Source organism: Tamandua tetradactyla, chromosome 14 (assembly GCF_023851605.1).
Source record: "Tamandua tetradactyla isolate mTamTet1 chromosome 14, mTamTet1.pri, whole genome shotgun sequence".
NCBI classification, from domain to species: Eukaryota; Metazoa; Chordata; class Mammalia; order Pilosa; family Myrmecophagidae; genus Tamandua; species Tamandua tetradactyla.
In genome coordinates, this window is record NC_135340.1 from 16,175,131 (window position 1) to 16,201,546 (window position 26,416).

Sequence of the window (26,416 nt, forward strand, 5' to 3'; positions counted from 1 at the left end):
TATGGTGGGTGAATAAAACTGTTAAAACATATATAATGAGAAAGTCTAAACAATATAAATAAAACCTATAAAATACATAAAAATAAAATTAATGAGTAATATTGAAGACCTATATCCTGGACAAATGGATGTCTTAAAAAAATGAATCAACACTGTATTATTGACTTAGTAACATAATTATACAGATAGACGTATTCCAATTGACTTTAAGATGCAGCACTTGGCAAAAACTTTTTTTTAATCATTCACAATAATCAATGGTTAGTGGGAGTGCTCCCACTGTTATTCTGGGTCTGTTGTGTGTGTATTATGTGATAAAACTAATCTAGGACTCACAGTGTCCTTGAGTACAGGGATTCTGCCCCTGGGAGACAAAAAGAGAAGGACATATGATAAAAATAAAAACTCTTCAGTTCAGAATTTGAAATGGAAGCATTGATATTAAGTCACGAAGAGTTTTATCTTTAAAATACGTTATGTATGTGTGGGTGTGTGATCTCATAGTTCTGCCCACTGGAGAAAAAGCTAGAAATAGTGGAAAACCTAGTAATAGCGAGGATCCCTAGAACCTTGACTGTGGTATCCAAGTACTATTCCCTTCAAAATGCAATGGACCCCTTGAATATCTATGTTTCATGTCTGTGTTAAGAAATACAGAAGATGATCCTGGAATATTTATGTCATAGCACTTAGCTAGGAACTATCAAAGAGAATCAAAAAGGACTTGGAAACCAACTTGAAAAATTCCCTACTACCTAGAGGTAAAACACTTTGAGGATCAACAAGGATAATAACTGCAAAGCATTGAAACATAATTTTGTGTTTAATGAATTTAAAATGACAATAAAAAATTTTAAAGTTAACTGTTATTGTTGGAGGATAATAGTGAATGAAGCATTTATCCATCCTTTCTTATATAAACTTTATCACAGGATAATCAAAGTGTAGGTATGGTAGAAACTATCTTTTCTCTTTTATAGAAGCTTTCCAGCTAATAAGCAAATTAGGAATGTTATAATTCTAAAATCACCATTTTGGATAGTTAATAAGTTAACAAATCTAAATAATGAGATCTGCTAACAACTCAGAAAGAAGCACCCGATGGAAGAACACTAAATTGCCTATAAAGTAGTATTGCCAATAAGAACTAATCTAATCTGATCAAACTTCTAAATGTAATATCCATATTTAAAGGAGAGAGAGAACAGAGGAATAAGTTGAATGATACCGTAAGAATACAATAAAAAATTAACTGGGAAATTCTTTAAGAAAATCAACCCACTATTGTTGTTCCTTTACAAAAACAGTAAGGAATAGGGTTCAAATTCTAGGCAGCATAATTCAGTTTATCAACAAGCCCTAAACAGTATGCCATATATTACAGAGACAATTTTAACCAAAATTACTACTACTAGATAAAATTCACACTGTTAACCAGGACTGCTTATATGACAATGAGATAACCACTTCATATCCATTATGATGACTATAATTAAAAATAACAAGTGTTGACAATGATGTGGAATTGGAACCTTCATACATTGTTAGCAGAAAAGTAAAATGGCAAAGTCACTTTGGAAAGGGGTTTAGCAGTTCCAAAAATTACATATGGTCAGATCACATAGAACCTTAGAGGTCATTAGAAATTTTAGTCTGTGGATAATGGAATGTCATAGAAGGTTTCAAGCAGATATGATTTCATTTTAAAAGGTCATTTTGGCTATTATGTGGAGATAAGATTATTGGTTTGAAGGGCAGAAACCTGAAGGCCAGGATGGAAGCGATTGTAGCACCTGATGTTTTTGTCCACATAAAAATTTTTTTGGGGTGTGCTTGGTCTGGGAATTGAACCCAGGTCTCCCACTTGAAAGGTGACCATTCTACCACTGAACCACCCATGCACCTTGTCTACTGTGCTGGTTTAAAATGATATATGTACCCTAGAAAAGCCACGTTTTAACCCTAATCCCATTTTGTAAAGGCAGCCATTTCTTCTAATCCCTATTCAGTATCGTATGCTTGAAACTGTAATTAGATCAACTCCCTGGAGATGTGATTTAATCAAGAGTGGTTGTTTAGCTGGATTAGGTAGAGGCATGTCTCCACCCATTTGGGTGGGTCTTAATTAGTTTCTGAAGCCCTATAAAAGAGGAAACATTTTGGAGAATGAGAGAGATTCGGAGAGAGCAGAGAATGCTATAGCACGACAAAGCAGAGTCCATCAGCCAGTAACCTTTGGAGATGGAGAAGGAAAACGCCTTCCGGGGAGCTTCATGAAACAGGAAGCCAGCAGAGAAAGCTATCAGATGATGCCATGTTCAGCATATGCTCTTCCAGCTGAGAGATAAACCCTAAACCCTGACTGTTCATCACGTGCCTTCTTATTTGAGAGAGAGAGAGATCTTGAACTTCATCAACCTTCTTGAACCAAGGTATCTTTCTCCGGACGCCTTTGATTGAAAATTTCTATAGACTTGTTTTAATTGGGACATTTTCTCAGCCTCAGAACTGTAAACTAGCAACATATTAAATTCCCCTTTTAAAAACCCATTCTGTTCTGGTATATTGCATTCTAGCAGCTAGCAAACTAGAACATCCACGTAAAAATTTGAACACAAATGTTCATAAGAGTATTATTCATTCAAGACAAAAAATAAAAAATTACAAAGCCCATCAACTGATGAATGAAAAAACAAAATGTAATATAACCATATAATTATTATTTATCAATAAAAAGGATTAAAGTACTGATATGCTACAACATAGAAATCTTGAAAACATTAAGTCAAAGAAGCCAGTCACAACAGACTACACAATGAATGATTCCATTTACGTGAATTGTCTAAAACAGGCAAATCAATGAAGACAGACAGTATATTAGTGATGGCCTTGGGGGAAGGGAGTGGGGGCAAGTGTCGAGGGATATGAGGAATGATTACTAATGAGTACAAGGTTCTTTTTGGGGGTGGATAAAAATGTTCTAAAAGTGATTGCAGTGACAGCTGCACAACTCAGTGAACACAGTAAACACCATTCAATTGTAATCTTCATAAAGGAGAATGGTACAGTTATGTAAATTAAATTCAATAGAGCTGTTACAAATGAAAAACTTAACTGTACATTAGTGAACCTATTTCTAGACTCTTTACACTGTTCCAGTGGTTAGTGTATGCATAAAGCACACTATCTTTACTATGGTAGTTTTAGAGTAAGGTAGTATGAACCCTCCAACTTCATTTTTTTCAAGATTGTTTTAGCTAGTCTAGGTCTTTTATATTTCCAAATAAATTTTTAAGTTGGCTATAAATTTTAAAAGCCTCATAACCTAAATGAAAAGGATAAATGCCTTGAAAACCACAACTTATCAAAACTGACACAAGAGGAAACAGACACTTTGAATAGTTGTGTTTTTCATGGAATTTGTCCAACTAGGCTATCAAATGAATTAAGTTTGTATTTCTGTTTTCTCTTTTTTCTTAAATCAGGTTTACTACAGATTATCAATTTTATTAATCTTTTCAAGGAACCCATGCTGGGTTTACTTTGTCTAATGTTTCGCTACTATTACATTTATTTCTGCTCTTAGCATTTCATTGTTAAAATTATTTTGGGCTTAGTTTTCTCATCTTTTCCTTTCTTCATAAGATGGATGCTTAAATCACTGATTTAGTTTTCTGAATGTAGGCATTTAAAGCTATATAAACATCCCTAGAAGTATTGTTTTAGCAGCATCCCACAATGTTTGATATCTTACATTCTGTAAGTTTGTAGTATTTTTGTAATTTCCCTTTCCATTTTCACTTCTTTAAAAGAGCATTAATTTCTAAATATTTAGGGATTTTCTAGATATGTTTGTTTATTTCCCTACAGGACAGAAATATATTCCCTATGATTCTAATCTTTTGAAATCTATTATAACCTATTTCATGATTTAGCATAAACTTTATCTTGAATGTTCACATAAAGTTGAAAAAATATTATACTTTTGAGTCTTCTATAACATTAATGGATTTTGTCTAAATATTAATTTCAGAGAGCAGGATGACATCTCCAACTAAGATTGTTAAACTGTATACTTCTCCCTTTAATTGTTGGTTTTGCTTCATATATGTTCTCATTATATAAACACTTGGGATTTTTATGTTTTCCTAATGAAATGTCCCCTTTTATCTCTGGTAATACTCCTTGCCATAAAGCCTAATTTGTCTGATATTAATACAGCCGTAGCGGCTTTCTTTTCTTCTTATTTGCATGTCTTTTCCATCTTTCAATTTCAACTTACCTGTTTCTTCTTGTATGAAGTATGTTTCTTAACTGTTTTTAATTGTATACTTAGCTCATTTACATTTGACATAATAATTGATTTAACTGGGTTCAGGTCTACCATCTTATCTGTTACTTAATTGCCCCATCTACTGTTATTTTTCTCCTTTCCTACGTTGTTTTGAATTAACTGAATATAGTTTAGTATTCCACTTTAATTCTTATATCATCACTTTTTCAGCTAGGTCATTTTGTATTAATTTTTGGTGGATGCTCCAGAATTAAATCACACATCTTTAATTTATTACAGTCTTCTCAGAGTTAATATTTTATCACTTCATTTAAAATGTAAGTACCAAATATGAAAACTCTACAAGAGTAAAATTTCATTCACCATGCCCTCTGTAGTCATATTCTTAACATCTATTATATTTTGAATAATTTGTTGGCTAAGGAATTGAGAATAAAAAAGAGGATAGTCTTTTATATTTATTCAAATATTTCCCACTTTTAAGGCTCTTTATTCTTTCCTGGATATTAAAGTTTTTATCTGGTATCATTTTCCTGGAGTTTGAAGAACGAATTTAGCATTCTATTTATGTAGTGCAGGTCTATTGGAGTTCAATTCTTTCAGCTTTCATTTACTTGAAAATGTTTTCATTTCACCTTTATTTTTGAAGAATATTTTCAGTATATATAGAGTTCTGGGTTGACAAAATTTTTTGCCTTCCATACCATGTCTTAAAGACACAGAATGGATGCATTAAAGCAAATTTCTGCTAACTGTGACAGTTGAGGTATCATAAGACTTATGACCACATTTTTACATTTTCTCACTTCACGTATCTAGTATTTTTAACTATATGCTGGATATTGTGGATGGTACCTACAGGCCTCTATATTGTTTTCTTTAAAGAATGTCAATTTTTGATGCAGCAAGCAGTTAAGTTATAGTTGGATTCCTGTGTCGGTGTGAAAGGAGTATGTGCTGTAGAAAAGCCATGTTTTATTCTTCATTCATTTTGTGGAGGCAGCAGTTTCCTTTAATCCCTATTCAGCACTGTAGAGTAGAAATTTAATTAGATTATCTACATGAAGATGTGTCACGCCCAACTGGGGGTATTAGCCTCTGCTTAGAGGGAGATGTAACCCCACCATTCTAGGTGGGTCTTCATTAGTTCACTAGAATCCTTTAAAAGAGGAAACATTTTGGAAAAAGTGAGAGAGCCACTAGAACCATAAAAACCCAGGCAGCCAGAGAGACCTTTGGAGATGAAGAAGGAAAATGCCCCTGGGGTAACTTCAAGAAACAAAATGCCTGGAGAGAAAGCTAGCAGATATTGCCATGTTCGCCTTGTGTCTTTCCAGTCGTGAGAGAAATCTTTGAATGTCATCAGCTTTCTTGGACCAAGGTATCTTTCCCTGGATGCCTTAGATTGGACATTCCTATATCCTTTTTAGAATTTGGACATTTTCATGGCTTTAGAACTGTAAACTTGCAATCCATTACATTCCCCCTTTTAAAAGTCGTTCTGTTTCTAGTATATAACATTTCAGCAGCTAGCAAATAGAATTCCTTTAGTCCTTTCAGACTTGGTCGTAAAATTTATTTGGGCAGGTCTACTAAGGTTTTGAACTAAAGTCCAATGGCCTGGTCCTTACTCTATAGCTGCTCTATTTGAAGCAGTAGTCATAAATCATATGTGGCTATTTAAATTTAAATGTATACTAATTAAACTAAAATGAAATTTAGAACAGTTATTCTTTTGTACTAGCTACATTTCAAGCACTCAATAGCCGCATGGGTCTCATGGCTATCAAACTCAACAACACAAAAAACATTTCCATCATTGTAGAAAGCTGTATTGCAATCAGTTGAAAGTCTCAGGTGCTCAGCAAGGTCTGTTCTGGTTAGACTAGAACTCTCTGTTCTGGTTAGACTAGAACTGCAACTTTTCCATTTAGCTCTCAGCCCTGCAGCAGAAAATCTTTTCTAAACCAGGTGCTATCTACCAAACCCTAAACATACATAGCATAGCCCTTGGCCAAGAACTGAAGGTGAATTATCAGGTAGATTTCTGGTGCCCACCCCTCAAACCACACACAAAGCTTCCTCTCATTTAGTACCATTTTTTTTGGTAAATTCCACCTGCTTCAAATATTCAGACTTGAGTTTCTCTTTCTTTAGTGCACCAAGATAGCAACCCTGCACCTCCCTGATTCAGCAAGACTGCCTATATGTATAACCACAGCAATTGTCAAGCTTACCTCTATACATTCCTATGAAATATGTTTTTCGTATATTTCATTCAGTTTTATACTTGTTTTTAGTAATATGTAAAATCTGGCACAAGTTATTTTGCCATGGTGAGTATCTGTCTTGTTTTTTCAAGGGACCAGAAGAAATTTTTTCCTATGTGGAGAAGGTTCCTGCAGTATAGAAACCGACTATCTGACTGATATAATGATAAGTTTTCATTTGCTCCAAACTGGCTTAACAATCAAGGCAAATTTTTTTCTCTTCCAATTTCCTATAACTTGTTCAACATATCTTTTCCTAATATTGGTGATTTTTTATGAGTAGTATTTAACAGGGAAATCATCATGTACAGAAATTCCTACACTTTTTCTCAGCAACAGAATTTTTTCCCCAGGATTTGCACTATGGGAAAACTGATAATCATTATTAATTACGATGTGGAGTCTCTTTTAATGGTTTTTCATTAGCATCTAATAACTAGAGACTACTAATCAACAAAGGTATTACTTAGTCTAACAGAATGAGCAGCTATGAAATATCACCTTTTCTGGATTTTAATGGGAACACGTTTAGAATTGATCCCTAACATTTGAACTGGTGATAACGTACGAGACTAAAAGAGAGAAAAATTCAGTATATCCCAGATGTATGCTCCATCTTAGCGCTTTAAATGCAACTAACCCTTTCCTGAACACAAAAGCCAGGTAAAACCAACTTGTCAACTGTCTGTGCAACCCATCCTTCTCTGATCTCTTCTCCCTAGCATCTTAATTGCCTGGTTGGGCATTCTACTGGCTGTGTATCCTGCCACTTTGTTCAGGGAGTGAATGAAGGGAAGGGGAAGATAGTAAGACCAAGGCAGTAAGTTGAACATGTTGCCAAAAAATGGAGGAGGGCCAAAAGTAGAAACTACACAGTCTTTTGATTTCAGTAGTATACGCTGTTCTGCAAAGAGACAGTCTTCATCACAGCTTCTCAATCAGTAATAGTTCTCAAGTCTACCAAGTAGAAAAGGCAATCCAAACACCAAGGGTGGTATATCTCACATCTAATTTATGACCTGTTAATTATTATAATAATTAATTATATGGATACATAATTATACTTAATACATTGAAGTTGTTAGAAATATCTTTGTATAAAAGGTAATAATCTTTTTCTAGCTTCCAGATGTCCTTCTATAAGATGGTCAAATAAAATCTCTTTGGAGATTAAAGAGATGTGACATTACAATTTTAGTAGTTCATTAAATTTACAGTCATTAACAATCCTTTCTCTTCAAACTTAAAAAGTGAACATTTTAGAACTGCTGTGAAGTTTTTGTTTTGGTACGAATAGAGAAAGTATTGCATCTCTATAGCTTACTACAGATCACCAGAAAAAAAAAAGTAGAATGTTATATAACAAAATGATTAAAATAAAGATAATAAAATGATCATATAAAAGGCGTCTGATTTAACTTATTCAGTTTCTGTAATCTCTTCAGTGCTGCAAAAGCATTTATTTTTAAGACAATGACATTCTCATACATTTCACTCAGTCTTACAGTTGTTTTTAGTAGTATGTAAAATCTGGCACAAGTTATTTTGCCATGGTGAGTATCTGCCATGTTTTTTCAAGGGATCAGAAGAAATTATTCCCTATGTGGAGAAGGTTTCTGCAATACAGAAACCGACTATCTATCTGACTGGTAATGATAAGTTTTCATTTGCTCCAAACTGGCTTAACATCCAAAGCGAATTTTTTTCTCTCCCAATTTCCTATAACTTGTTCAACAGATCTTTTCCTAATATTGGTGATTTTTTATGAATAGTATTTAAGAGGGAAACAATTATGTACAGAAATTTCTACACTTTTTCTTAGCAACAGAATTCTTTCCCCAGGATTTGCAACTAGTAGGAGGTGGTTATTTTGATCTTTTTTTTACAGTTATAACCTTGTAATGCTGAACCCTACAGTTAGCTGACGGTCAGGAAAACAAAATTCAGTAAATAATACCATTGTAATGACTTGGTTCTTAAGTAAACTTTAATGGATTTTCTCCAAATCCATAAACAAACAACAGTATAACCTAAATGTTAAGTTGGCAGTTATTGCACAAAAGGACAGATATATTTCTTATACCATTTTAAAACACAAAGCAGAGTTCAGGAAATAGTATTAGTACTCACTGGATGATAGCCACAGCTTAATAGTTTATTAAGCTCTTGTTCAGTTATTGTATTCCTGGAATCACAGATGCTTCCTCCTGGTTTGCAAACTTTATATGTTTACCATTATAAATGTTGCAATCTCAATAGAGCTGTCAATTACTTAAGTGCTCATTCTTAATTTTCTTGATATATAATGTGTGTTCCCAAACACTGTTAAATCCTAACAGAAGCCACTCTAGCTTCTAAGGTTACAAGAAGGGAAAAACTGAAAAACTGTATGGCAAGTCAACAGGTTAAATATTATACAAGTCATTCTCTGAAAGATTAGATTCCAGCTATTTTTAAAGAAACCAGTAAATACTTGAGGACTGATTTACTGACTACTGCTTAAAAAAAAAAAAAAAGGCTTTGGGAACTTGGGTCAATTCTCAGAGTACTTCCTTGTTTTTCACTGAAGTCAATCATTTACCTGTATCTAGGTAGTACAAAATTTGATAGTAAGCATCTGGAAATTTTATAGGAATTTGACAGATTTATGTCAGTAACATAATAATAAAACATGTTTGGATATTCTACATCTATGTCTTTAATTTCATTTTTATCATAATTCATTTGAATTCTATGTTATAAAAACGGTGGTTCAAAACTCATTAGAAATTTTAAAGAGAGAGGTAATCCCTCAGTATGGGAAGGAATCCCTCACTATGGATAATATGAATAGCACTGATTTAGATAACTTGCTTCTCATTTGTGTTATGATCTACTGACAACAGAGCTTATTTTCCCACAGTTAAAAAAAAATTCCATATTTTAGACAAAAGCAATGAGCACCCATACAAGGCACTAACTTCATAAATCTTGGCCCCTTTATTCTAACAAATTTGCCTTTAAATATGCCCATAGCCAGTATCTTGTTCTTAGGTCTATTTAATCCTTAACTCTAAAACTCTGCTCTTGGATTCCAAATTTATATTCTTTTAACTTTCTACTAAAACTGCTTTTTAACAGGAGCACAATATTTATTAGTTTCTTCCAATATCTTCTTTGGTCTGTGCTAAACCATCTACTTCACTATTTCAGGCATTTCCATAGGCATTCTCAATTTCTAATTCTACAGAGTTTGCCAATCTTCAACCCAGAATAAATATCTCGCAGTCTGAGAAGTTAGAGTGGTATGCTGGTTTGAAAGGATGTATGTCCCCTAGAAAAGCCATGTTCTAATCTAAATACCATTTCATAAAGACAGAATAATCCCTATTCAATATTGTATGTTCGAAATTGTAATCAGATCATCTCCCTGGAGATGTGATTTAATCAAGAGTGGTTGTTAAGCTGGATTAGGTAATGACATGTCTCCACCCATTTGGGTGGGTCTTGATAAATTTCTGGAGTCCTATAAAAGAGGAAACATTTTGGAGAATGAAGGAGATTTGGAGAGAGCAGAGAATGCTGGAGCACTATGAAGCAGAGAGTCCATCAGCCAGCGCTTTGGGGATGAAGGAAAATGCCTCCAGGGGAGCTTCATGAAACAGGAAGCCAGGAGAAGAGGCTGGGATGACTCTGTGTTTGCCATGTGCCCTTCCAGATGAGAGAGGAACCCTGACCATGTTCATCATGTGCCTTTCCAGATAAAAGAGAAACTCTGTGTTCTCATGTGCCCCTCCACATGAGAGAGAAACCGTGAACTTCATCGGCCTTCTTGAATCAAGATATCTTTTCCTGGATGCCTCTGATTGGATATTTCTATAGACTTGCAATTGGGACATTTTCTCGGCCTTAGAACTGTAAACTAGCAACTTATTAAACTCCCCTTTTTAAAAGTCGTTCTGTTTCTGGTATATTGCATTCTGGCAGCTAGCAAACTAGAACAAGTGGCTTCTCTTAGGACTGAACAAATACCTATTTTCTCAACATTCTTTTGTTGTTGTTAATTTTGTCAAATGTCTGTTAATTTACAGAAGACAATATGATATATATTGTATAAGGAGCACACAACTGTGTTGCGGTACAGTTTCAAAATGTATACAAATTGGAATATAGAAGTTAAATATTGGTGTTGAGCTTCAAACTGAACACAAAACTCACAATTCAAATATTAGTCAATCAGAAAACTTTACCTCCCATAATCTAAAAATGATACTTTGAGATGAAAAATATTTCTTTTTACTAAACACACTATATAGACATTATAAAGGTACCATTCACTACATTACAAAATAGTCTCTAACATAAAGTTGCCCTAATAACTACACTATTTTAGAATTTGATAAACCCACAATAAATTGATTATAAAATCCTCTTGTACAAACTTTGGTAAGAATCTGCAGGGGGGTTTAAAAAGCCCTCTAATACCATTTTAAGGGTTTGTAAACATTCCATTCTATTGAAGCAAACACAGAATAACTGCTTATAGAATGTATGATCAAACACAATTTATATATTTGCAGAAAATCGTCAACTGCTTATAGAACGTATGACCAAAACACAATTTATATATTTGTAGAAAATCATCTCTTCCAGATTAACCAAAAACAAATGTGTCAATTTTAAATAGTTAAATATCAAACTTTTAATATAGTTCTCTTCCATTCTAATAAAAACGTTAGTTACAAAGTCACCACAACTGCTTTCATGTACCTTATATATATGCCTTTCAGGAAAGGCTTCAAAAAATAATTAACTCAGTCCTCAAACACCCTTTTAAATCCAATAAACAAACTTTAAAAATCCCATTTAAAAGACATATCAATAGAACAAGTATTATAATCAGGATACATAATTTATATATTTAGTTATGTATTAATTTTTCTTTTCCAATTGAAATTTAGAATCTATTGGCAGAAATAAGAACACACACACACACACACACACAAAACACACACATGTAACTGAAAAAGGAAACAGTAAGAAATGCAAATCCATAGGGTTAAATTGATATATCAAAAAAAATCATTTTGCCACATTTTAATTTTGCCATTTTTGGACTACTGACAACTATCATTATTGAGAAGATTCAAATTGTTTAACGTTTGCTTCCTAGTTCTTGTTATGTTTAATTTTTAAAGCTTCCAGTTTGACATTAGATAGAGGTCATTTGCCACTTGATCCTGTCACCAGATTTCTTGCATGAGATATTTATCTCTGAGTTGCAAAAGCCTAAATAAAAACTTTGTTTTTTACCTTTTATTTTATACAACTCCATTTTTTAAGAAAAAGAAATTCATCTAACTTTTAGGTGAGTCCATAAAAATATTTCTTTCCTAAGAATCAAATACTTTTATGGGAATAAAGATCTTTTAAATTTTTTAACTCTTCTATTTAAGTTTTGATTTTCCCAGATTGCAACTCGACTTTCCAGGCATTTCACACATTCTTTCTTCTTTCTGTGACATTCTCGAGCAGCCTGTTTTTCTTTAATCTTCTTTCTCTTTTCACTGTGGTCATCTGTCTTAACTGTCTGAGATGTAAGATTCATAGGCAATGTTGTTACCACAGCTTGTGGCAGTGAAGTAGCAGTAGGTGTGGTATATATGAGGTAGATCTGATATGTGTGCATATCTCCTGAGTGCAGTCTGTACTACCATCTGGTTGCTGGGCACAAGTATTTGATGTCCATCCAAGGTCTGTGCATACTAGAGAACTGCTGTTGTACCTTGCTGAGTACTGCCTGAATTTGTTATGCTTAATGTCTGAAGTCCCTGTACCCCATCTGTGCCTGGACTGGCCAGTTAGAAGGTTCCATTTGGGGCAATGTACTGTCCAGTGCTAGTAGGATATAGGGGAGTTGAAACAGACATAGTAGTGACAGTAGAGACTCTATGGTTTTCTCTGTCTCCTTTTCTGCCCCGTATATCTTCAGCGGATAGGTCTTTCAAAAATTTTATGTAAGAAAGTGTTCTAGTTTGCTAGCTGCCAAAATAGAAAATATCAGAAAAAGAATGGCTTTTAAAAAGAGGAATTTGATAAGCTACATGTTTACAGTTCTAAAGCTGTGAAACTGTCCAAATTACAGCAAATCTATAGAAATGTCCAATCTAAGGCATCCAGGGAAAGATAGGTCAGTGACTTTCAGCATTTCTCTGTCAGCTGGAAAGCCACATGGTGAACATGGTGGCATCTGCTAGGTTTTTTTCCAGGCCTCTTGCTTCATGAAAATCCCTGGGAGGCATTTTCCTTCTTTGTCTCCAAAGGTTGCTGGCTGGTGGACTCTGTAGTTCTTTTGCCCTTCTGTCATAGTTCTGAGGCTCTCTCCGCATTCTCAAAAAAAGAGTCTCTCCAAAATGTCTCCTCTTTTATAGGATTCCAGTAAACTAATCAAGACCCATGTAGAATGGGTGGAGACATGTCTCCATCTAATCAAGTTAAATACCCACAACTGATTGAGTTGTAACTCCATGGAGATAACCTGATCAGGTTTCCAGCCTATAGTACTCAATAGGGATTAGAAGAAACCGTTGCTCTCACAAAACTGCTTAGGATTAAAACATGGCTTCTCTTGGGTACATAAATCCTTTCCAACCAGCTAGAATCCCATGGGTTTTCTGTGAGGAAACTATGGCTATCAGATGAGTCTTGAGACTGCTCACTTTCTCATAAGGATGATCCCTCTTGGGCAATATGAAAGATATGAGCTCCTCGAAATACTTAACTTAGTTGAGGTGTTATTTCTGAAGAGTTACTTCTGTGGGAAGCTTCCCTGATCAACTATGGCTGCTGCCACTGTCCGAGGCCAGAACTTCCATTCCCCCCTCCCAGGGTGGATCCGAGTTCACTAGCTCCTTCCCCAACCCCCCACACTGTGGAGGACTCTTTCTCAGGGGTCATATGGATAAGGGAGAATCAGTGTCACTTAAGAGCCAACTGTCCTAGGCTACCACTTCCTTGACAGTAAGGGCCATCACTCCCTATTTTCTCAACATTTGATATCCGGTAAAGACTGCTTGAATTTATTATTTCCACCCCTTACATGAAATACTGCATGCTAATCCTTTCACTTATTCTTGATTTTCCCCCATTCTGAAAATAAATTTTATTCATCTCAAGATCCTAAATCCTACCTGTTATTTCCTAATTCTAACAAATAATGTACATGAAAAGAAATTAAGAGCATGAAGCATAAAATTCTGACCACTATTTGCATCTACTTTTAAGTGGATCTACATATTTATTACTCATCACTCCTTTATCTAGTGTCTGAGTCCAATTTTCCTGCCTTCTCCAAGGCATTACCAGATTAAGGATTCTGCCATACATCCATTTTCCACCTCCTCCTCAAACTACAAAAAAAAAAAAAAATTACTCAGACCTCACTTGTCCAAAAAGGTTGGGAGTGGGGGCCTTTTCAATTTCCACTATAAGTTACTATCTCTTTAGTTCTTTACCAAAAAATTACTTGAAACATAATTTACATTTTAAGGTAAAGCATTCACATATAAATGCTCAACAAAGGCGGCCTCAGCAAAGGAAGATTTTAACAATCAAGTTAACAGGATGACCCATTCTGTGGATACCAATCTGTGCCCTTTCTTAACCACTCTCTTGTCTCTGCTCCATGGGCCCATGCAAAAATCCAGACACGGTGGCAGGCACGGAGTTTATACATGGGCTCTGCAACATGGGCTTCTATTCACCAAGGCTGAAATGAATACAGCCACTACTGAAGGTCCATTCTGCCAGCAGCAGAGACCAACAATGAACCTCATATGGCACCACAGCCTGGGTACACAACTCAGAGAATGACAGGAGGTTGCTTCCATTGGAACTATTATATCTTGGAATATGTATTAGTTTCCTAGAGCTGCCATAACAAATTACCAAAAACTGCGATTTAAAGCAATAGATATTCTCACATTTCTGAAGGGCTCAAGTCTGAAAACAAGATGTCAGCAAGGCCACAATTCCTCCAAAACTCTAGAGGAAAATTCTTCCTTACCATTTCTAGCTCTGGTGGTTCCAGGGATTCCTTAGCTTGAGTCTGTAGGATATCATTCTCTGCCTCTGTCTTTACATGACCTTCTTATCTTTTATATTTTAAACCCCTGTCTTTGTCTTATAAGGGTACCTGTCATTGGAAATAGGGTACACCCAAATAAACTACGATGACCACATCTAAAGATTCTTTTAATTATATCTGCAAAGACCCTTTTTCCAAATAAGTTCTAGGGATTAGGATATAGACAATTTTTGGAATATAAAATTCAACCCACTACAGAAGGGGAAGTACTCGGTCCTTACTGAAATAAACATTTCCTCTGGATTTGGATTTGTCTTTTTCTGCAGGCAATGCTTCTGCCAAAACTACCATTGGTGAACTTACAGTACACCTCAACCACTGCCATAGTATTCCACACACCACTGCTTCCAATCAAGGAACTCATTTTACAGCAAATGTAGTACAGTAATGTGCCCATGCTCATGGAATTCACTGGTTTTACCATGCTCCCCATCAACCTTAAGCAGCTGGCTTGACAGAACAGTGGAATGGCCTTTTGAAGACTCAGTTACAGTGCCAGTAAGTGCTAGCATCTCATGGGGCTGGAGTGCTTCAAGATGTTGTACAGTCTCTAAATCAGCACCCTAAACATAGGGCTGTTTCTCCCATAGTGAGGATTCACAGGTATAGGAATCAAGAGACTGAAACGAGAGTGACACCAATCACTATTACCCCTAGTGATCCACAGCAAAATTCTGCTTCCCATCCCTGTAACCCTAGGTTTTTCTGGTCTTTGAAGCCTTAATTCCAAATGGAAAAATGCTTCCACCTGAGAACCTAACAATGACTCAGTTTAACTAGATGTCAAGGCTGCCATCTGGCTACTCAGTGTTCTTTATGCTTACGATCAATGGGCAAGGAAGGAGGTTATATTACTGGCTGGGGTGACTGATCATGACTACCGAGAGGAAAGTGGGTGTATGGTGGAGTATATATGGAATACAGGAGATCCTCAAGGACAGGTCTTAGTACTCCCATGTCTTATGATTATTATGGTGGAGTATATATGGAATACAGGAGATCCTCAAGGACATCTCTTAGTACTCCCATGTCTTATGATTAAAGTCAATGGAAAACCACATCAATCCAAATCAGGCAGGAAAAATAAAACAAGAGAATAAGACAGCATTTCCAAAAACAGACACATACTTACACACTGACAATTAACTGTCAAAAAATGGCACTAAAGCCATTCAATAGAGGGAAAAAAATTGTATTTTCAACAAATATTGCTATAACAGCTGGGTATTCAAGAAGAAAAAAATGAATTTCAATCCTTACCTTACACCATACACAGAAATTAAGGGAAAATAAATCTCAGACTTAAAGTAAAAATTAAAACAGTAACACTTAAAGAACAAGACCTAGGATAATACCTTCATAATCTTGGGTAAGGAAAAATTTCTTATGCAAGACATACGAAAAATTACACTGCAGTAAAATTTAAAACTTCTGCTCATCGAAAGATAAAATTAATAAAATGAATAAGCCACAGACTGGGAGAAATTATTTGTAGTACATATATTTGACAATAGACTTTATCCAGAATATGTAAAGAACAATTACAAATAAATAATAAAAAGATAAATCATTTAATTAAAAAGGGAAAAGACTCAAACAGGTGCTTTAAAATGGAAGATAGATGAATGGCCAATAAGAAATGAGAAAAACACTCAACATCATTGGTCACTGAGAGACGTAAACTAAAACCATAATAAATACCACTGCATAACTATGAAAATATTTAAATAAGACCACTGACAATATCAAATATCAATGAGAAAAAAGAGCAATCACAACTCATAAATTGCTAAGTGTGTAAAATGATACTACCACTTTTGAGAAAAACTGATCATTTCTAAAAAAAATATGTACCAATTCTAGGATCTAGTATGTTCACATAAAGACATATATCTGTAGGTACATCTGCATAAAGACTTGTACAACGTGTTCATATAAATTCTATTCATAATAGACAAAAACTGAAAAAATCCAAACGTCTATCAACAGGAGAATAATAAATGCATTATCATACTATGGAATATTACTCAGCAATAAAAAGGAATGAATTACTGATACATAGAGCAATTTTTTGCTGAGCAAAAAAGGAAGACATTATATGATCTACTTCTATGCAGTGCTAGAACAGAAGAGCACAGCTATGGTTAAAAAAAACATGAGAAAATTAGTTTGGGTGGGTCAGGGGGATGAATAGAGAAGGAACATAAATAAACTTTCAAGGGTGATATGTTCTATATCCTTATAGTGATGAGGTTACACGGGTATATTCATTCGTCAAACTCAACAGAACACTTAATATTTGTGTGTGTAAATCTTATCAAATAAAAATTGTAAACAAGTTAGACATTGCTACCTACCATGACCTGCCCAAACCATTCCAGCCAATCCTAAAGAACACCTAGGAAAATATATAAGATTCTACAAAGGTTCCATGCACTAGGGTAACTTTCCAGAATCCTACAACCTCCAGTAGGGTCCCTGAACCAGATATATCCTGAAACCTACAGGGGGTCAGCCTCTCCAGAAGTTTCCTCTCCCTATTCCATTTACTGATAGCCCCCTCCAACATAAAAAAGTTAGAATGGGCATAGCCAAAGCATGCCTAAAGAGTGGGAGAAAGATTAAAGGTGATGGTGAAGTTACGGAGAGAAGATAGGGTTGAACAAATGTATATACTGCTGAATCATTATATTGATATTTCTTTTATTCTCCAGTATATTAGAGCAGCTAAAAGTAAAACCCTAAAATTGTAGAATTATAATACCAAACTATGAAATCTGTTCTACAACTAATTATTGTGTTGTGCTGAAATTTGTTTTGTATATATGTTATTTTTCACAAAAAAAGTTGACTGTAATTATAAAAAAAAGAAATTCCTTCTAGCCTCCAATGTTCTGGAGCACCTAGATGGAAAAATCTGAGATGATGGACTGGTAGCCCATGACAAACTCTGGGATCTGTGGAATAATTATTTGTTGAAGAGTGCTTTGAAAATCATTGCTTTTTCTTTCTCTGCTTTGTATATATGCTATACTGAACAAAAAAAAAGTTTAAAAAACTGAACAAAAAAGAATAACACACTAAAGAAATTTCATTTGATTTTCAGTGATTATGAAAATCAAAACTATAAACACTCATGAAAATCTATAATATACTTAAGATTCATAGGTATATTTAGGGAAAGGGTTTCTAAAGAAATTATAATTTAAAAGTATTTTTATTACATATTTTAATGTACTCATAAGGTTATTACACATTTTTTACCTCAAATGAGCTACATAATATTAATTAATCCCTTTCTCAAGGGATTAATACTGAAATAGGCTACTAGTAACAATAAACATCATTTTTTCCTTAAGTCTTTTCAAAGTTTTGACATTAAATATTTAAATTAATTCTACGAAGTAGTTTGGGAGTTCGATCTTTTGTGATCCAGAGCTTGGCACTAAGTAGCATTTAATCAAACAAAGCTATATGTAAATGTACAAGTATAGTCACAGAGTAGTTTTTTAAAGGAAGAGTGGGTGCCTTAATATACTGAACTGAGAAACAGTTTTATTTTAAAGTATCCTGACAGTGTGGACTAAAGACAACCAATTCAATAGGAATGGTATATTCAGACCCATCTTTACATTTCACCTGACTTATCCGTGGAAGCACAGAAGATAATTTTACTAGTTATTTGGTAGCATGTAACTGTGTCTTGAAGATAAAAGTTTGTGTAAATATAATCCACTAAAATGTTAACAGAAAAAGTTCCCTGAAATGTATTAAAGAAACAAAACCACAGCAACTTAAATTTATTTACAAGAAATGATAGCTTTTAAAGTGAACCAACAAGCAGTTTTTTAAGGATACTGTTCTAGTTTGCTAGCTGCCAGAATGCAATATAACAGAAATGGAACTGCTTTTAAAAAGGGGAATTTAATAAATTGCACATTTACAGTTCTAAAGTCATGAAAATATCCCAATTAAGGCAAGGCTACAGAAGTTTCCAAAAATCTAAGGCATCCAGGGAAAGATACCTTGGTTCAAGAAGGCCTATGACATTCAGGGTTTCTCTCTCAACTGGATAGATGAGTGGTTAACATGGCAACATCTGTTAGCTTTCTCTCCAGGTTTCTTGTTTTATGAAACTCCCTCAGGGGTATTTTCCTTCATCTCCAAAGGACTCTGGCTGAATGGGCTCTTGTGGTACTAGCAGCTCTGAAACTTTCTCTAAAATGTTTCCTCTTTTAAAGGATTCCAGCAAACTAATCAAGACCCACCTGGAATGGATGAAGCCACTTCTCCCTCTAGTCAAAGGTTAATATCCCCAATTGGGTGTGCCACATCCCTATGGAGATAATCTAATCAGGTTTCCAATTTACAGTGCTGTTTAGGGATTAAAAGAAACGGCTGCCTCCACAAGATGCATTAGGATTAAAACATGGCTTTTCTAGGGAACACAATTCTTTCAAAGTGGCACAGATACTAACACAAAATTTTAATTACCTTTATAAATTCCAATTGTCACAGTAAAGATGCTTTAATGAATTCATGGTTCAAATTAACACTTCTTACAATTTTATCCAAGAGTTTATCTAGAAGACTGTTGCCTCTTCTTCAAAGGCAAGGGTGGCCTTATTATTATACCAATAACATACTCAAAACAGAATGGTATTATGTACTTAGTATATAGTATAGTCTATTATACTAAAAAAGAATGCTATTTATAAACTGGTAAAAAAAACTTCACTTTTTAATATCAAAAGCATCTTGAGATGTAAAACTTTAGAAGTGATAAGATAAAAGCATATTTTACTAAAGGAATTGATACAGAGAAAGAACAACAGAATACATAGACCTATTTCATTAAAATAAAAAAGTCTTTAAAAAAAAAAGCAGTCCTCAACACCATCTGGCTCTAGGCCAAAATTCAAATTTAGGACTGACCTTAGTCAATTACAAAGCTTTGTTTGGCAGGCATCAACACCAGACTTGGTACACAGCAGTTTTCTGGAAGGAATTATAGTCAACTACTTGTTTCCCACCCCTCACCCAGAGTCATATTCTGGTGCCTCCATCTGAAGGCCTCCTTATTTTTACTTCCTAAGTGCCTCCGCTGAGAGTTCCTTATTGCCTCAGTCCTTAACTGAGGCACTTTTCTTAACTCTGATTCAGTACTTTTCCATTCCTAATCCTTTTCCCCCTCTCCTTCTTCCTATCTCATAGGTTCATAAAGAGGCAAAAGCCTCTTGCTCAATGTTTCTTGGCAATGAAATGATTTCCCCATCTGTGCTACATCAATCTGATCCTCGCCTTGTGCCATATGAAAGCTGGTAAAGACTGGGGAGCTGATGTTCCTTTTTTACCTCTTGCTTGCACAATTCCAGCAAGTGAATAAAGCCTTGCTTGTTACTTTTCATTTGGCTCATTGTCCTAACTTACCACATTAACACCTGTTGCTCAAAAGATGCAAATTTAGAAAAGATACATTTCTTACATGCATAAGAATAGAATAAAACACACAAAGATATAATCATCCTAGACACATAATGATTTCAAAATACAATTTTTTTAGAAAAAGTAAAGCTAAATTTATGGTGTAGAAAAAAGGCTGATCAGTGATTGTTACTTTTGGTGGGAGCATGGATTGACTGGAAAGGGCATGAGAAACATTCTGGGGTGAAGATAATGTTCTATGTCCTGATTGTGATGGTGGTTACACAGGTGTAAGGACGTATCAAAACTAAGAGAATGCACACTTAACAATCCAATCACTTCAGTTTACATAAATTTTAAATTAAAAGAAAAAAAAAGTACAAGAATTTGGAACTGAAGCTAATCATATGCTACGCTGAAGTATTTAGGAGCCAATGTAATGATGTTTGCATTTACTTGAAATGTATCAAATAAGTGAGAAGTATTGATGAATAGAAGGAAAATGGATACATGAATACACAGATGATAATTCAAGTTTAGAAAAATATTAACAGTAGAATCTAGGTGGTGTGTATACATATGTACACTGCAAAATTCCTTCCATTTGCTTGTATGTTTGAAAATCTTCATTATACTTGAGGAAAAGGTTGAAAGTAAGGATGGAAAAGTATATGACAAACACTTCAGTAGACTTTCAGACAAGATATATTATAAAAGATAAACACTGGCATTTCTTAATGATAAACAGTCTACTAAACAGGAGATATAGCAATCCTAAAGATCTATACACCTAGTAACATGGCTTCAAAATAAAACAAAAATTGACAGCAATAAAAGGAAGAAATCCATAATAATCACTGGATATTTTATAAATACTTCTCCTGGTTACTGATACAACAATCAGACAATAAATCTAAAATTACAGAAGAATCTAAAAAGATGATTAACCTACTCAACCTAAATGACATATAGAGAACACTACAGCTATAGAATACACAATCTTTAAAAGGGTACATAGTTCAATTATCCAACAGCGTAGACTATATTCTTAGATCATAAGGCAAGTATTAATAAATTTCTATGGTTAAAAGCATACCATTTATGTTCTCTCACCACCATCGAATAATATTCCAATCAATGACAGAGAGATAATTAGAAAACTGCAAAATATTTAAATGTTAAGCAATAGGTTTCTAAATGATTCATGAATCAAAGAAAAAATTACAATAGAAACCAAAGAATATTTTGAGGTACATAAGGATGAAATGCAAAATATTAAAACTTGTGTGAGGCAGCTACAGCAGTGAGTAAAGAAAAATTGAAAGTTTAAAGTAGATAGATAGATAGATAGATATTGATACAGATACAGATGGAAGTTTGAAAAATCAATGATCTAGGGTTCTGACTGAAGAAGGCAGAAAAAGAATAGTAAATAAAACCTAAAGAAAGGAAAACAGACATGAAAATATTTTAAAAACTGAAACCATAAAAAGTCTGAGCAATCCTTTTTCTAATTTAAAAGAAATTAAGCCTATAATAAAATGCTTTCCAAATAAACAAACTATCAATAAAAAAAAATGTAGGCCAGGGTTCTTAACTGTGGGACTATTGAGACTGTGGGTTAGATAATTCTTTGTTTTAAGTAGCTGTATTGTGCATTCTAGGACATCTAGGATCATATCTCTGGCTTTTGCCCACTAGATGACAGCAACACACTGCAGTGGTAACAACCAAAAATGTCTCCAGATGTGGGAAAAGGTCCCCTATGGGGAAAAATCTTCCATAATCCCCATCTCCCACCCACACTGAAAATCTGTGTTTTGTATCTACATGATTTCATTCCAAAGGTCTAAAAAAGAAACAATGCCAATTTTACACAAACCTTAACAGGGAACAGAAAAAGAAGGAACACTTTCCAACTCATTTGATGAGGTCACCCTAACCTCTTACCAAAACATGACAAGGACAGTAAGATATGGAAAATTATAAGTCAAAATTTCCCATGAATATAGGCATCAAAAGTAATAGAGAAAAAAAAACATAATCATCTTAATAAAATGCAGAAAAACGTGATAGAATTAACTTCCAGCTAAGACCACACACAGAACTGGAGAGTCTGCTGAAATTAAATTTACCACATCACTCTGCAACAGTGGGAAGCCATGGGCAGAGAAGTACCACATCCTGGGCAGGATAGGAATAACACAGAATCTAGAGGCTTCTTAGGAAAGTTTGACAACCTGCTGGGTCTCACCCTCAGGGAAACTTAATACTGGCAACACTTTTCTCCTAATATGTGGGCCAGGCTGTTCTGAGAAGAATAAAAGGCTCCATATGGACAGGGCAAAAAAAAGAAAAACAAGAACTGAAAAATTGTGATCAGTTAAACAGAATCTATGCTAGAGGTCTTGAATAAGTTGAACTCAAAGCCAAACAACAGACAGAGAACAAAGTAAGATAGCAAGAACATCCTCTGTAAAAGAGTGAAAACAACCTCCAGGATAAACTAACTTAAGGAAATCAAATGCCTAGACACCAGCAAAAAATGACAAGTCAGACTAGGAAAATCGAACATAAGGCCCAGTCAAAGGAACAAACAAACAATTCAAATGAGATACAGGAGTTGATATTAAGGATGTTCAAACCGACGTGGAAAATCTCATCAAATATCAAATCAACGAGCTGAACGAGGATATAAAGATATTGGGCAAACAAAAAGAAGAAATCAAATTGAAAAAACAAATCACAGAACTTATGGGAATGAAAGGCACAAAAGAGTTGGAAAAACAATGGAAACCTACAGCAATAGATTTGAAGAAGCAGAAGGAAGGATTAGTGGAATAGAGGACGGGACATCTGAAATCTGACACACAAAAAAATATATAGGGAAAAGAATGGAAAAATATGAGCAAAGTCTAAGGGAATTGAATGACAACATGAAGTGCATGAATATATATGTTGTGGGTGTCCCAGAAGGAGAAGAGAACGGAAAAGGAGGAGGAAGACTAATGGAGGAAATAATCACTGAAAATGTCCCATCTCTTATGAAAGACATAAAATAATAGATCCAAGAAGTGCAGCATATCCCAAAGAGAACAGAAACAAACAGACATAATCCAAGACTCTTACTAATTAGATTGTCAGATGTCAAAGAGAAAGAGAGAATTTTGAAAGCAGCAAGAGAAAGGCAATCTATCACATACATGGGAAGTCCAAAAAGATTGTGTGTGAATTTCTCAGCAGAAACCACAGAGGTGAGAAGGCAGTGGTATGATATATTTAAGATTCTAAAAGAGAAAAACTGCCAACCAAGAATTCTATACGCAATATAGAAATATTATGCTCAAAAATGAGGGGGAGATTAAAATATTTTTAGACAATCACTGAGAGAATTTGTGACCAAGAGACTAGCTCTGCAAGAAATACTAAAGGGAGCACTCAGGAAGATAGGAAAAGGCAGGAGAGAGAGGTCTGGAGAACAGTACAGAAATGAAGACCAGCAGTAAAGGTAAAAAGTGAAAAAAAATAGATATGGCATACAAAATCCAAAAGACAAAATGGTAGAAAAAAGTATTGCCTCTACAGTAATAACACTAAATGTTAATGGATTAAACTTCTCATTCAAAAGACATAGATTGGTAGAATGGATTAAAAACAGGAGCCATCTATATGCTGCCTACAGGAGATTCATTTTAGACTCAAGGACAAAAACAGGTTGGAAGTGAAAGGTTGGGAAAAGATATTTCATGCAAACAACAATCAGAAAAGAGCAGGAGTAGCTATACTAATATCCAACAAACCAGACTTCAAACATAAAACAATTAAAAGAAACAAAGAAGGGCACTGTGTATTAATAAAAGAACAATTCAACAAGAAGACATAACAATCATAAATATTTATGCATTGAGCCATAGTGCTCCAAAGTACAATAGGAAAACACTGACAACACTGAAGGGAGAAATAGACACCTCTACCATAATAGTTGCATATTTTAATTCCCCATTCTCATCAATGGATAGAACATTCACACAGAGGATCAGTAAAGAAACAGATTTTGAATAGCACAATAAATCAATTAGACTTAACAGACATTTACAGAACATTACACCCCACAACTGCAGGACACACATTTTTCTCAAGTGCTCAAGCATGGCTCTCAAGGACAGACCATATGCTGGGTCACAAAACAAGTCTCAATAAATTTAAAAGGATTGAAATAAAAAAACACCCTCTTGGATCATAATAGAATGAAGTCAGAAATCAGTAATAGGCAGAGGGCCAAGAAGTTCACGAATATATGGAGGCTTAACAACCAGTAGTTCAAGTGAAAAATTACAAGAGAAATCAGTAAATATCTTGAGGCAAATGAAAATGAAAACACAACATATCAAAATTTATGGGACGCAGCAAAGGCAGTATTAGGAGGGAAATGTATTGCGTTAATCGCCTATGTTAAAAACAAACTGGGTAGGCTGAGCCCCCAGTCTTGGGGTTTGTTCATATGAAACTTAACCCCACAAAGGATAGATAGGTCAAGTCTACTTAAAATTTAGGCCTAAGAGTCACCCCCAAGAGAGCCTCTTTTGTTGCTCAGATGGGGCCTCTCTCTCCAGCCAACACGACGAGCAGTCTCACCACCCTCCCCCTCTCTGCGTGGGGCATGACTTCCAGGGGTGTGGACCTTCCTGGCAACGTGGGACAGAGATCCTGGAATGAGTTGAGACTAGCATCAAGGGACTGAGAAAAACCCTAGAATAAGCTGAGAATTAACATCAAGGGATTGAGAGAACCTTCTCGACCAAAGAGGGAAGAGTGAAATGAGACTGTCAACAGCTGAGAGATTCCAAACAGAGTCGAGAGGTTATCCTGGAGGTTATTCTTATGCATTAAGTAGATATCACCTTGTTGTTCAGATGTAGTGGAGAGGCTGGAGGGAACTGCCTGAAAATGTAGAGCTGTGTTCCAGTAGCCATGTTTCTTGATGATGATTGAACAATGATACAGCTTTCACAGTGAGACTCTGTGAATGTGAAAACCTTGTGTCTGATGCTCCTCTTATCTACTATATCAACAGAAGAGTAGAACATATGGAATAAAAACAAATAATAGGGGAAACAAATGTTAAAATAAATTTAGTTTGAAATGCTAGTGGTAAATGAAAGTGAGGGGTAAGGGGTATGGTATGTATAAATTTTTTTTTCTCTATTATCGTTTTATTTCTTTTTCTGTTGTCTTTTTATTTCTTTTTCTAAATCGATACAAATGTTCTAAGAAATGATGAATATGCAACTATGTGATGATATTAAGAATTACTGATTATATATGTAGAATGGAATGATATCTTGTTTTGTTTATTGTTAATTTTTTTTAATTAATAAAAATAAAGTTACAGTGAAAAAAAAAAAAAAAAGGAAAACCAAATCAAAACAACAGCAGTGAAAAAACAAGAACCCAGGCATAGAAGTTGGTCTTGGAATGAAAAAGGAAAGCCTTTTCCTCTTCTGCAGACAAGGATGCAGGCAGATATTTTAACTGAAAAAGCCCATCTTGATATGAGCATCTTCCTCCTTGGCCAGTTATCTTTTAGTTAATCAAATTCATCAAGAATTATCTATTGAAAAAAAAAACATACTGGGTATACAGATGGGGTTCAGTGGTAGAACACTCTCCTTTCATGCAGGAGACCCAGGTTCGATTCCCGGACCATGCACCCAAACAAAACAAAACAATACAAAAAAACCCATTAAATATCTAGGAATAAATGAAAATAAAGATATATAGAATCCTTACACTAAATACCAAAAAAAAAAAACACTAAGATAAATAAGACCAAAATAAACAGAGGGGTATACATATTCACGATTTAGAAAACTCAATATTGATAAGGTATCAGTGCTCCTTTATTTTCTCTTTAGATTCCATGTAAAATATTGGCATATTTTTGATGGAGAATGACAAGCCAATTCTCAAATTCACACATAAATGAAAAAGAATGTAGAATAGCTAATGAAACTCTAAAGAAACAACAACAAGGGTGGTGCAATGGTGGCCCAGTGGCAGAACTCTTACCTGCCATGCCGGAGACCTGGGTTCAATTCCCAGAGCCTGCCCAGGCAAAAAATAATAATAATAATAAATAACAACAAACCTGGATCTTTATACTACCATAAATCAAGACCTACTATCTATCTTCAGTAATTAAGAGAATGTAGAAATACCACAAGGATAGAAAACTATACCAATGGAATACAACAGAATCCAGAAACAGAACCACGCATATACAGTTTCCTGATTTACTTCAGT

The 26,416-nt window shown here is 34.7% G+C and overlaps 1 protein-coding gene and 1 pseudogene across 10 annotated transcripts in view; both read right to left on the reverse strand.

Moving 5' to 3' along the window:
• Positions 1-26,416, reverse strand: part of MIPOL1 (mirror-image polydactyly 1) — a 503,449-nt gene that overhangs the window by 232,281 nt on the left and 244,752 nt on the right. The gene's annotated exons all lie outside the window — the stretch shown is intronic.
• On the reverse strand, positions 1,609-15,974 carry LOC143655620 (cyclic AMP-dependent transcription factor ATF-1 pseudogene; annotated as a pseudogene).